Source organism: Phyllobates terribilis, unplaced genomic scaffold (assembly GCF_046119375.1).
Source record: "Phyllobates terribilis strain yellow unplaced genomic scaffold, ASM4611937v1 Scaffold_11__3_contigs__length_659146591, whole genome shotgun sequence".
NCBI lineage: Eukaryota > Metazoa > Chordata > Amphibia > Anura > Dendrobatidae > Phyllobates > Phyllobates terribilis.
The window spans coordinates 637,332,125-637,343,998 of record NW_027362771.1 but is presented as its reverse complement, the minus strand read 5'-3'; positions in this window follow the sequence as shown (position 1 = coordinate 637,343,998).

Genomic DNA, 11,874 nt, shown 5'->3' with positions numbered 1-11,874 from the left:
TTGGGGAGTGGGTCTCCCATAGTCTTTGCCTATGCCTTCCAAGCAAAAGCTGCCAAAAATTAGGACAGAGGAACTTGCAATGCTGGCAACATGGACCACGGTCACCCTGGTGGTATAGTGGTCATGGAGGCTGAGGATAAGGAGAAGAGCAAAAAACAGCCGAAATGAGGAAGCGTATACCCATGTGTGGGTGTGAAGCGATGCATGGGAATACACCTCCCGAAATAACACAGTGGATTTGACTTTATGTTACTCTGCTGTCATTTGGTGGTGATGAGAAGTCTGGCCCAATCCAGCCCTTGTTCATTTTGATAAAGGTCAGCTTGTCAGCATTGTCAGTTGACAGGCGAGTGCGCTTATCAGTTATAATTCCCCCAGCGGCACTAAAAACACGCTCCGCTAACACTCTAGCGGCAGGGCAGGCCAGGACCTCCAAGGCGTACAGAGCGAGTTCATTCCAAGTGTCCAGCTGGATACCCAATAATTAAAAGGCACAGAGAAATCACGGAGGACGCTGGAACGATCGGCAAGGTACTCCCTCACCATCTTTTGAAACTTTCCACTCCTTGTGAGAGTACCCCGCGCGTCAGGGCCTGTAAGCTGGGCGGGTGTCAGAAAACTGTCCCAGAACGTTGACAGTGTTCCCTTGCCTCTGCTGGATTGGAGTTGCATCTCTCTCGCCTGTACGCCTTGGTTGGGCAACGAACTGTGACCTCTGCCTCTAGCGTGTTCAGATGGGAATTTTTTTAAGAGTTCTGCAGCAAGGGCCTTCTGGTATTGTCCCATTTTTGTAGACCTCTCCACCTCAGGAATAAGAGAGTGAAAGTTCTCCTTGTAGCGGGGGTCTACAAGTGTCACCAACCAGTAATGACTGTCACCCAACATTTTGACAACGCGAGAGTCACGGTTAAGGCAGCTTAACATAAAGTCAGCCATGCGTGCCAGACTGGTAACGGCAAGATTTCCGTGTCCTCACTAAGATGACGACTGACCATGCTCTCCTCCTCCTCCTCCTCTTCCTCCTCCCCCCTGTCCTCAGGCCACCCACGCTGAACCGACACTTGTACAGGTACTACCGTCTACAACGCATGGTAGCAGCTCCTTTTCTTCCTCCTCCTCCTTCTCCTCCTCCTCCTCCTCCTCTCCCTCATTGTCCCCCAATTCACGTTGGGATGAGATGAGGCTGGGCTGTGTGTAATCGCCCGCTACGGCTTCTTGATCCTTCTAATCATACTCTGGCTGCAATGCCTCCTCTTTAATTCTCTGCAGAGAGCGTTGCAAAAGACAGACAAGTGGGATGCTGACACTAATGATGGCGTCATCGCCACTCACCATCTTGGTGGCCTCCTCAAAGTTTGTCAGGATGGTACATATGTCAGACATCCAGGTCCACTCCTGAGGTCTTATGTGTGGAGTCTGACCTGAATATCGACGGCCTTGTTGCAGCTGGTACTCCACAACTGCTCTCTTCTGCTCACAAATCCTTTGCAACATGTGGAGGGTAGAGTTCCAACGTGTGGGGACATCACACACCAGTCGGTGTGCCGGAAGCTTCAAACGCTGCTGCAACACAGCAAGGGTGGCGGAAGCTGTAGCCGACTTGCGAAAATGAGCTGACAGGCAGCGTACTTTCACGAGCAGATCTGGCAACTCGGGGTACGATTTAAGAAACTGCTGAACCACGAGGTTAAGCACATGAGCCAGGTATGGTACGTGTGTGATCTCACCTCGCCCCAGAGCCGCCACCAGGTTACGACCATTGTCACACACGACCATGCCGGGATGTAGGTTCAGCGGTCTCAACCACAGATCTGCCTGCTCTTTCACAGCTGTCCACAACTCACAAGCAGTGTGAGGTTTATCACCTAAGCTTATGAGTTCAGCACAGCCTGTTGCCGCTTGGCGGAGGCAGTACTGCAATGCTTCCAGCTTGTAACTGATGTGGTGATATCTGAGATGGAGGCTGAACATGAGGAGGAGGAGGGGGAGGAGGAGGATGCGCAGAAGCTGAACACTGTGGGGGCAACTCTGACTGACATAGGGCCCGCAATCCTCGGTGTGGGGAGGATGTGTTCCGTCCCAAGGTCCGACTGGGTCCCGGCTTCCACTATGTTTACCCAGTGTGCCATCAGAGAGATGTACCGTCCCTGGCCACAAGCACTTGTCCACATGTCCGTTGTCAGGTGGACTCTCCCAGTAACTGCGTTGTTGAGGGCACGGCAGATGCTTTGGGACACGTGCTTGTGTAGTGCGGGGATGGCACACCGGGCAAAATAGTGTCAGCTGGGGACCGAGTACAGAGGGACGGCCACCGCCATAAGATTGCGGAAGGATTCCGTCTCCACCAGCCTAAAAGGCAGCATTTCCAATGCAAGCAGTCGTGAAATGTGCGAATTTAGGACTGTCGCCTGTGCGGCGTTAGCTGCGAATTTCCGCTTTCGTTCAAAGGTCTGGGATATGGACAATTGAACGCTGCGGTGGGACGTGGACGTGGATGTTGATGCTGTTTCGTGAGAAACTGCCATAACAAGTGAAGACTGAGAGGAGGGGGCATCTTTACATGCAGTATGGACAGGGGATTGCCTTGCACACACAACAGGGGGTTCTATTGCACGCACAACAGTGGAAGAAGCAGTGGTGACACCCGCTGACACTGGTCGTGGACTCTGGGTTTCGCCCCACAAAGTCGGGTGCTTTGCTGCCATGTGCCTGATCATGCTGGTGGTGGTCAGGCTGGTAGTTTTGTCACCCCTGCTGATGCTGGCATGGCAGGTGGAACATATAGCCTTTTTGGGGTTATCAGCAGAGTCTTTAAAAAAATTCCAGACTCTGGAAGACCTACCGCTTGTACTGGCAACGTCCCTCGTGTTGGTGTTACGGGGAACGGTTGCCTGCCTTCTGTCTGCGGCCACCACACTGCTTCTTCCTGCCTGTTGGGGTGCTCTGCCTCCCTCCCCCTGTGTGCTGCTGGCCTCACTCTGCATGTCCTCCTTCCACGTTGAGTCAGTTACTAGATCATCCACCACCTCCTCCTCTTCCACTTGCGCACCACGATACTCCTCCTCACTTCCTGGCAATTGTGTCTCGTCATCGTCCACCTCTTGTGACAGATTGCCAACGTCGACTTCCTGTGGCCGTGGCTGTTCAAATATTTGGGCATCGCAACATGGGATCTCCTCTTCCACCACTTCAAGCGTATCAGGTGAGGGGCCCAAATATGGAAATGGACCAGTGAACAGCTCTTCAGAGTGTCCAAGTGTGGGATCACTTGCTGTCTGATGACACTCGGCATGGTGGGAGGAAGGGGCATCAGGGTGAGGAGGAGTATGTGGTCGAGACTCACAGCTACTAAGAGTTGACCGTGTGGAAGACAGACCGGAGGTGGTGGTGCCCAGGTAACTGGAAGTATTGTCTGCTATCCAATTAATAACCTGTTCACACTGATCAGTTCTCAATACTGGTGTTGTTCTGTGCTTCCCTAGTAATTCGGTCAAGAAGTGGGAGCGAGATGATGTGGCTGTTGGTTAAGGCACATTTTCACCTTGGCCACGGCCCCGTCCTCTGCACGAACCATCACCAGAACGTCCACTTCCACGTCCCTTGCCAAGCGCCTTGCCCATTGTAAATTAAGTAAAATAGCTTACACTCGCACTATCAATGGAAAAAGGGTAATAAGAGTAGATTAGAACCGTGGAAGAGGAAAACCACAGTTATTGTTTACTGGGGTATACCACACTTTTTTAAATAGGGATATTTGCGGCTGAAAAGTGAGCGACACACTCAAACTGCTTTTTTTTTAGATACCAAAGGCCCAAAACTGGATAGTACAGTGATTTGACCCATGGAACTGCGAAACCACACTGGGATGTCAGGCCTACACAAGACTATTTTCAACAGATACATTTTTGTGTCACAACAGTCAGGAGACACTACTGTTTTTCTTTACGGAAAAAACTACCAAAACCTGAATAATAGAGATTTTTTACCGTGGGATGGCAAAACCACAGTTATTGTTTACTGGGGTATACCACACTTTTTTAAATAGAGATATTTGCGGCTGAACAGTGAGCGACACACTCAAACTGTTTTTTTTTTTGGATATAAATGGCCCAAAATGGATAATACCGAGGTTTGAACCGTGGAAGTGCAAAACAACACTTCTGTTTCTCTTGCCTACACCAGACTATTTTCAACAGTTATATTTGTGTCTGAAAAATCAGAGACACGCATTTTTTTGGGGGGCGGAAGGGGGGACACACCAAAAGGTTAATAAGACGGGTATTTGTACAGTGTGAAGGAGGAAAAAAAAAGGAGGATTTAGATGGAAAAAAAAGGATTTTTCCTCGCCCCCGACACCTGGTGCTAAGTCCAGCAATTTGAGCAACAGGAGCACACAGGACTGTAATGCAGCGTTTGCTGGTATAACCACTGTGTCTCCTATACAGCCTGCCTGCCTGGTATCTGGGATGGATATTAGTCCTGAGAAGGACTGTTTGTTTGTTCTGGCAGCCTTTACAGACCCTACACTAACTATTTCGCAGTTTATATCTCTCCCTAAATCAGCAGCGCTGTCCCTACACTGTTTAATCCGGAGCGACTGTGTCCAAGATGGCGGCACCCGGTTTTAAATACTCGAGGTGACGCTTTGCGGCCAGCCAATCACTGTAATGCCCACAACCAACATGGCTGCAGCATTACAGTGACTGGCTGGCAATCCCTGCATGTTCTTTGGCTCTGTAAAGAGCGGCAAACATGCAGGGCGGAGACCCGAGCTCCCGCCCGAGTAACCCGGAAATGCTCGGTGCTCGCCGAACATCCCGAGTAGCGTGATGCTTGGGCGAGTACCGAGCAGTGTCGAGCATGTTCGCTCAACACTAGTTGTGGCACATTTTCACCTTGGCCACAGCCCCGTCCTCTACACGCATCATCATCAGAACGTCCAGTTCTACGTCCCTGCCTCGCACCTTGCCCATTGTAAATGAAGTAAAATAGCTTACCCTTGCACTCTCAATGGAAAAAGGGTAATAAAAAGGAGATTAGAACCATGGAAGAGGAAAACCACAGTTCTAGTTCTCTGGCCTACACCAGAATCTTTTAAACAGATATATTTGTGTCTGAACAGTCAGGGAGACACTATTACTGTTTTTTTACGTAAAACAGGCCAAAAGCTGGATAATACAGAGATTTGAGCCGTGGAACTGCAAAACCACAGTTCTAATTTCCTGGCGTATACCAGACTTTTTTATATAGATATATTTGGGGCTGAACAGTCAGCCACACACTCAAACTGTTTTTTTTATGTAAGAAAGGCCCAAAGGTGGATAATACAGATATTTGAACCGTGGAACTGCAAAACCACAGTTATAGTTTTGTGGCCTACACCAGAATCTTTCAAAATCTTTCAAACAGATATATTTGTGTATGAACAATCAGGGAGACACTATTACTGTTTTTCTTTTCAGAAAAAATACCAAAAGCTGGATAATACAGAGATTTGACTCGTGGAACTGCAAAACCAGAGTTATAATTTTCTGCCCTACACCAGACTCTTTTAAACAGATATATTGGTGTCTGACCAGTCAGGGTGACACTATTACAGTTTTTTATGCAAAAAATGCCAAAAACAGGATAATACAGAGATTTCACCCGTGGAACAGCAAAACCACAGTTCTATTTTTCTGGCCTATACCAGACTCTTTTAAACAGATATATTGGTTTCTGAACAGTCATAGACACACACAATTTTTTTTGGGGGGGAGGGAAATACCAAAATGTTAATAAGACGCGTATTTAGACAGTCTGACTGAGGAAAAAAAAAAATACAGAATTTAGATGAAAAAAAAAATAATTTTTCCTGGCCCCTGAGACCGGGGTGATAAGTCTAGCAATTTGACCAACAGGAGCACACAGGACTGTAATGCAGCATTTGCTGGTATAACCACTGCGTCTCCTATACAGCTTGCCTGCCTGCCTGATATCTGGGATGGATATTAGTCCTGGGAAGGACTGTTTGTTTGATTTGGCAGGCTTTAGAGACCCTACACTACCTATTTCGCACTATATATCTCTCGCTAACTCAGCAGCACTGACCCTACACTGGCTGATCCGGAGCGACTGTGCACAAGATGGCGGCGCCCGGTTTTAAATACTCAAGGTGACGCTGTGCGGCCAGCCAATCACTGTAATGCCCACAAACAACATAGCTGCAGCATTACAGTGACTGGCTGGCAATCCCTGCATGTTCATTGGCTCTGTAAAGAGCGCCAAAAGTGCAGGGCGGAGACCTGAGCTCTCGCCCGAGTAACCCGGAAATGCTCGGTGCTCGCCGAACATCCCGAGTAGTGAGATGCTCGGGCGAGTAACGAGCAGTGTCAAGCATGCTCACTCAACACTAGTGCTTGTGTAACGCAGAGATGGGCAAAATAGTGGCAGCTGGGAACACTGTATTGTGGGGCAGTCACAGCCAAGAGATCACGGAAAGACTGTTTCCAAAAGCTTAAATGGCAGCATTTCCACAGCTAGCAATTAGGCAAAGTGCGAGTTTAGTATTTGTGCCTGTGGGTGCTTGGCTGGGTATTTATGCTTTCTTTCCAAGCTCTCAGGCACGGACAATTGGATGCTTCGCTGGGACAAAGAAGTGAATGTGGTTGATCTTAATTGTGTGTGAGCAACCGCAACTTTTGTGCAGGAGGTATGAGCGCCTGCTTCCTGACCAGCAGATTCTGAAGGACATAGCCCAAGTGACATGGCACTGGTTTGACCTGCAGAGGCATATTTGGTACCCTGGTGTTCCGGGCATCTACTGGGGTGTTTGGCTACCATGTGGTTTTGCATACTGGTGGTTCTCAGGTTGCCTTTGCCCTGGGCTCTGCTCATCTTGGTATGTCAGATGCTACAGACTACAATGTTTTCTCTGAAGTACCATCAGAAAAAAAATTCCACACAGCAGCTGAACGCCCGCTCGCCCTGACTTGGCACACAGTGGGGGTGCTCTTGGGAACTGTTTAGCCAGTTCTCACTCTGGGCAAACCATGACCCCTTGGTGCCTGTGTTGGTGCTACAAAACCATCTACCTCTGTGTTGCTGTCATGACTATGCATGCCAACAGTCCAGGTCAAATCAGTGCACTCATCATCAACCAACTCATCCTCCTTCCCAGTTGACATTATAGGCTGACCTGATGGCAACTGTGTCTCATCATCATCAGCCTCCTCCTCTGGAGACAGTAAATGACGTTCCTCCAAGAGGCTTTCTTCTGGCCGTAGGTCCGATACTAAATACTCAATACTTGAGCATCAACGCACGCCACCTCCTCTAGTCCATCTTCAATGCTGCACGATGATAGGCCAGAGCCAACCAAAGGATACGTACCAAACAGATCCTCGGAGTGGCCAAGCTTGGGGTCATATGTCTTCTGTGACTGATAATGGTGGGAGAAAGGAGTACCAACTTCAGGATTGGATGGGAGAGCCTTCTGTGTATCGACAGTAGACTGTGTGGTCGTGGAAGTTTTGTTGCTGCTTGGCAAATGCATTGAGGCCTTGTCTGCTATCCAAGACAGAATCCTCACTCGTTCTTCTGGCTTCCACATACGTTCCAGATCGGGAAATTTTTCCAGGAACATAGTGGATGCATCAAGCTGTTAGAACCTTGCTCTTAGGTTTTTTTTTCCTTTGCTGGTCACATGACCTTGTTGGCCTATTTAATCCTGCTCCGCCCTTCTGGCTTTGCTGGACTTCATTGTATATCTACTTTCTAGCTAACCTGTGCTCTGTGTCTTGCTCTGTTAGTTTGCTTGGTCTACTGACCTCTATGTTCTATATATTTTGTTTGTTCGTCTGTCTGCTACTATTTCTGTTAGGAGGTGTCCCATATTCCTCCCAGTCCTTAGTACTTGTAGGGATTCCTTCCCCACATCTATAGGTCTCCGTACAGACTAGCTTAGGACTTTAGCAGGTCTGATCGCAGGATCAGGTTCCCTGTTACATCGTAGGGATTAAGCTGAGTTCTATCGTAGGGACAGATCTCCTCTCTTTCCTTAGCTCTGGTAGCAGAACATAACACAAGCTTCTTCTGACTTGACACAGACTAAGTGCCTTCTCGCGCACCACTGACAATACCACGTCCACGTCCCTTACCAACAGGCTTTTTTGGCATTTTGGGTTTTGTTGACAGTTTTTAAGTTGTTGATGGCACAAGCCAAGCTAGCTGTCACAGCCAAAATAGTGGGTAAAATGGCCTGATGCATGCTTGGTAGCAGGCAGTAGGAAATGCTTGGACTACTGCTTTGTGTAGCACACTAAACGCTTTTTTAAGTGGACTAATATGGACAGAAGGCAGGCTGTCACCCCAAAAACAGCAGGGAAAATGGGCTGGTGCGTGCTTGGTAGCAGGCAGTAAGAAATGTTTGGACTACTGCTTTGCGTTGGGCACTAACCGCCTTTTTCTGTGGTTTAATGGACAGCAGAAGCCAGGCTCTGACCCCTAAAATGGCAGGGAAAATAGACCGGGGCTTTTAAAAAAAAAAGACAGCACAAAATGCTATTACTCTGTGCTGGAAAAATATTGCTTTGCCTCTGACAAAAGCTGTTATAAGATGGACACTGGAAAAACATTTTATCCTCTCCATACCTAATACACACTCTCTCCCTCCCTGTACTCTGACTTTGCTGTGTGTCTTCAGCTCTGAAAAGAGCTATTTTTTGGTGGTATTATGGAGCTAGTGAACGGCTCCTTTAAACACTGAACTAGTATACACTGCAGGTAGCCCTTAAAAGGGCTTTTGTTTTATCAAGAGGCCTAAACACTCTCCCTAGCAGCTCAGCGATCTCTCCCTATGCTTATAGAATGCATGTTCCAGACGCAATGCGCACAAAATGGTGGGGCAGGGCTTAAATAGACCCTTTGATTCTGGGCAGCCAGCCAATCAGAGTAATGCCACAACCAAGATGTCTGCGTAATTACTGTGATTGGTTTAGAAGCCCAGCATGTTTAGTTTCTGCAAAGGAGGCGCCAAAACTGCAGGGCAGGACATCTGAATATAGCGAGGTGAGTACACAAACACTCGCAATATAGCGAGTAATTCAAATACCGTATTATCCGTGCAAATAGTAACGAATACACTCGCTCATCACTACTCCTGTAGTCTCCGTTTATTCTTGGGGCTATATTTTCCCTCCGGTCCTAATCCCAAGGCTGGGCTGATGGGTTTGGACATGGTAGCATCCAAAACCTGCTGTGTATGCCTCACTTATTAACTGCTTGGTCTGTCTATATGACTCCTTGGTTGTGGTGCCCTTTGAACGGTGTGTGCTAACACCAATACCTTTGCAGCTCCCCCAGATCTGCTGAGCTGATTAATATCCCACTGTTGCCAACAATATGTGAAGACACACAGTCTTCCATGGGCTTAATACTACTCAAACAACACAGGGTGAGGGTAAAACAGTGTGGCAATACTTTATTGAACCACAAAGCGGACAATAAACAGATAGAACAGTCCCAGCAAATACCCAAGATGGTACAATACAGTTTCACCCTTCCACTGGCCCCCCTGTGATAGAACAGTGTGATATGTGGCCAGGTGACCTGAGTGTCCCAACCTGGATTTCTTCATAACATATCTAAGAGTTCAGTGATATTCACTGCAGCAGATCTGTATTCCTTTTGATGGAGCCATATGTTCTGCTTGTTGACCTGAAATCTCTCCTGGCTGTGTTTTTGTAAAAAGACTCTGATACAGAGGCAGAAAACCCTTTTATGATTCACAACTGTCCTTTTAGACATTATCCACAGGTCACGGGGGAGGTGAGATGAGTTTAGCTTATATTGTTAGAACATTTAATAGATCTGCAGTCAATAAGGTAGCTGGCCTGGGACAATATGTAATCAGCATTTTAGTAAACATCATTGTTTCATGACCCTCAGTCCCTGTCACTAGAGGTCACAGACCATAAGTTTCAGTAAATATTAGCTCAAGTATCAACATACAGGCTTACACGAACAATAGTCTGTCCTTCTTGACCAACCAAAGAAGAACACATGAATTCAAAGTCAAAATAAGGATAATAGTGTATTTCTCCTGAATTTAGACGTGCAGGTGTTTAAGAAAAAATGCTGTGTTGTCACAATAATCATTGTGTTTGCTTCAGATGAGCAAATGTTTTAATCTTTTGAAATTCAAATTTGTCACCTTTGTCAAATTTTTCTCAAGAATATATTCACCACAAATCTCAATCCTGCTCAGCTGCTACTTGCTCTAATGTTTCCTAGTACTGTATTAAACATCTCATGAGTAGGGATGAGCGAACCCTAAGTGTAAAGTTTGGAATAAGTATCCGACATTTAGCATCCAGTTAAACCGCAGTAATATAGGATCATGTTTAATAATGGACAAGTTTCTCTGCTTCTGCTTCCACAATACAGCAATGCTATTAAAATCAACCAAATCTGGCTGTATTCTGCTAACAAGCAAATGGAGCAGTAAAAATTGTGTATAGTGTTGAGCCACCCCCGTAGTGTTCGAGTTCGGTTCGGTTCGTCGAACATCCGTATGTTCACCGAACTGTTCGTCGAACTCTTCATCGAACACCATCGAACACTGTTAAAACCAATGGCAGGCAAACAAAAACACATAGAAACACATAGAAAACACATAGAAAACACTTCAAAGGTGTCCAAAAGCTGACAAACTGCTCAGAAGACACAACTTACACATGGAAAAGTGACAAGTACATATCGTCATGTGAAAAGAAAAGAGGTGGAGGAGTTAAAGGAGGGGGAGACACAGATATACAGTGGTGGCCAAAAGTATTGGCACCCCTGCAATTCTGTCAGATAATACTCAGTTTCTTCCTGAAAATGATTGCAATCACACATTCTTTGGTCTTATTATCTGCATTTAATTTGTCTTCAATGAAAAAACACAAAAAGAATTGTCCTAAAGCCAAATTGGATATAATTCCACACCAAACCTAAAAAAGGGGGTGGACAAAAGTATTAGCACTGTTTGAAAAATCATGTGATGCTTCGTGTAATTAACAGCACCTGTAACTTACCTGTGGCACCTAACAGGTGTTGGCAATAACTAAATCACACTTCCAGCCAGTTAACATGGATTAAAGTTGACTCAACCTCTGTCCTGTGTCCTTGTGTGTACCACATTGAGCATGGAGAAAAGAGAGAAGACCAAAGAACTGTCTGAGGACTTGAGAAACCAAATTGTGAGGAAGCATGAGCAATCTCAAGGCTACAAGTCCATCTCAAAAGACCTGAATGTTCCTGTGTCTTCCGTGCGCAGTGTCATCAAGAAGTTTAAAGCCCATAGCACTGTGTCTAACCTCCCTAGATGTGGACGGAAAAGAAAAATTGATGAGATATTTCAACGCAAGATTGTGTGGATGGTGGATAAAGAACCTCGACAAACATCCAAACAAGTTCAATCTGCCCTGAAGTCCGAGGGTACAACAGTGTCAACCCTTACTATCCGTCGGCGTCTGAATGAAAAGGGACTGTATGGTAGGATACCAAGGAAGACCCCACTTCTTACCCCGAGACATAAAAAAGCCAGGCTGGAGTTTGCCAAAACTTACCTGAGAAAGCCTAAAACGTTTTGGAAGAATGTTCTCTGGTCAGATGAGACAAAAGTAGAGCTTTTTGGGAGAAAGCATCAACATAGAGTGTACAGGAAAAAAAAAGAGGCATTCAAAGAAAAGAACACGGTCCCTACAGTCAAACATGGCGGAGGTTCCCTGATGTTTTGGGGTTACTTTGCTGCCTCTGGCACTGGACTGCTTGACTGTGTGCATGGCATTATGAAGTCTGAAGACTACCAACAAATTTTGCAGCATAATGTAGGGCCCAGTGTGAGAAAGC